Here is a 2,167-nt window from a genome sequence, read left to right as displayed (position 1 = left end):
TGCATTTAGACAGCACACATTGGGAGCGATTAGCAAATTGCCATTTGGTGCCACACCCATCGCCAGAAGTCAGTGCTTTGGAGTCTTGTGAGGACGGCAGGGAGGTTGACAGAAGGAATGACAGAGCGTGTGATGTACGGAAAACCTCGAGAAGCGCGAGACTTGATGCGTCTGTACCGGAAGGACAAACAGTGCAGTCAGAGGAAGGGGTGTCCTTGTGTTGCAGCCGGAGTTCTGTGCATGCGACCTTCTAGAGTGCCTCGCCGTAATTCCGCTTGAAAGGACAGGTGCATCCCATCCATTTGTCAAATATCTGTCACAGCAGATGTGTGTTTTGCCAGTATTGACTTACATCAACAATGTAGCTTCAAGAAAACACAATCTTTGTGAAATACATGTGTGAAAGCACATGCTGTCTTTTTCTGAGAATCCAAGATTTTCAATGGTTTTGGTTTTGGGAGGATTCAAATATCATTCAAATAAACTACTTTTGCCATTTTATATATATATATATATATATATATATATATATATATATATATATACACCTTGTTTTTCATATTTATATATATATATATATATATATATATATATATATATATATATATATATATATATATAAAATATGAAAAACAAGGTTGTCCTTTGTTCTACTTCGGGTAGAAGTATCTCAGTATCTCAAACACTAAGGCATGTAGCTTGATTTCTTGACAATGAACTGATTAAAAGATAAAATGGTTAAAAAAGTGTCAGACTTTGACTTTATATAAGATGTGTTGCTCGGCCCATAAGAAGAATGTGTCCTCTTTGTAGAGTTAAGCAGATCACAGAAAACCACTAAATTCATTATAAAAAACCCACTTTAAAATGCACCCAATGTTACTCATGATGATGATGGTGATGATTCGTTCATTTCCCCACCAGCCAGGGTGACTTGTGAATTAATTCAACACTGAATTTATTTTTTAATGGCTTTATTTGTATTTATCAGTTTTAGCAATATAGGTTTTAACCTATAGCCCGGGCTACTCGGTGATATTCCCTTCAGACAAGTGATGCTAGTTATTGTATTTTATATTGTTTTTGTCATTTTCATCAAATTGTTCCTTGGCATTGGAAGGAGAGCATACCCAGTGACCACACCATACGAACTCTCTGTTCTCTCTGAACGTGATTCATTCTTCATAGCAGTGCCCCTAGCCAAAAACAAACTGCTTCTGACTTCTCTTTAACCCTGTGAGGACGGACCTCTTGTTGCACCTGTTGCTATTTGACTGGTGTCTATTTATGACTCGGGCCCAGTCACGCCACCTGGGTGCGGCCGGTTCGCTGTTCCAGTCCGGGACATTGTTGTGGGAGGGCTGTTGGTTCACAGCTCAGCTGTGAACTCGGTCGAGCGAGAATTGTGGGATGGATGCCGGTGCCAAGCATTTGATTGGGTTGTTTTTTTTTTTTTGTGTGTGTGTTGTGCCTTCACAAAGTGGGCAGTGTTTTCACAGTTATGAGCTGTTGTTGCTAACAGACTTAAATGCAGGAGAAAGAAGCTACCATTATGTCTGCTTCTCTTTGACCAGTATCCATGCTTCCCATTGGCCACGTCAAGCAGGGTTTTTGGGTTTTAGGGTTTATGGGCAGGGGGTCTTCATTATTTATTTCCTCCAGAAATCCATGACATGAAGTGGGAATTCTTAGTGAACTGGTATGGAATGATGACATCTACTGCAATAATGAAACCTTGCAAAACCCAGCAGCTCTACTCCAAATAGATTATTAGTTATGCATTTTTGAAGTTTGGCCTTCTGACCTAAATTTAATCCCTTTTGGAGTTCCCTGTGCGTGTATTCTAAGGCTCATCAATTGCCTGTTTTTCACGGGATTGGGTTGGAATTTGTCCTGAACATTCAAGAAACACTAAGGATACCTTACCACGTGTGTTTGTTGCTGAATGTTTTAGAGTAATCAAATTATAAACATTTTACCCTAATGAATAATCTTTTAAAATAATTATCTCCATTAGTTGCAGCCAAATTCTATTTCTGAGTAGCATTACTACAGTTCTGTCACATCTAAGTTATTTGATGCTGCATAACAATTGCACCACAGATCTTGCTAAATGCAGCTTCAGAGCTGAAAAAAACCCACTTTAAGATATTTTGACTGTATAGGA

This window comes from Electrophorus electricus, chromosome 21 (genome assembly GCF_041902795.1).
Source record: "Electrophorus electricus isolate QZ-2024a chromosome 21, ASM4190279v1, whole genome shotgun sequence".
Taxonomy (NCBI): Eukaryota; Metazoa; Chordata; class Actinopteri; order Gymnotiformes; family Gymnotidae; genus Electrophorus; species Electrophorus electricus.
Note: the sequence above shows the minus strand (reverse complement) of the source record.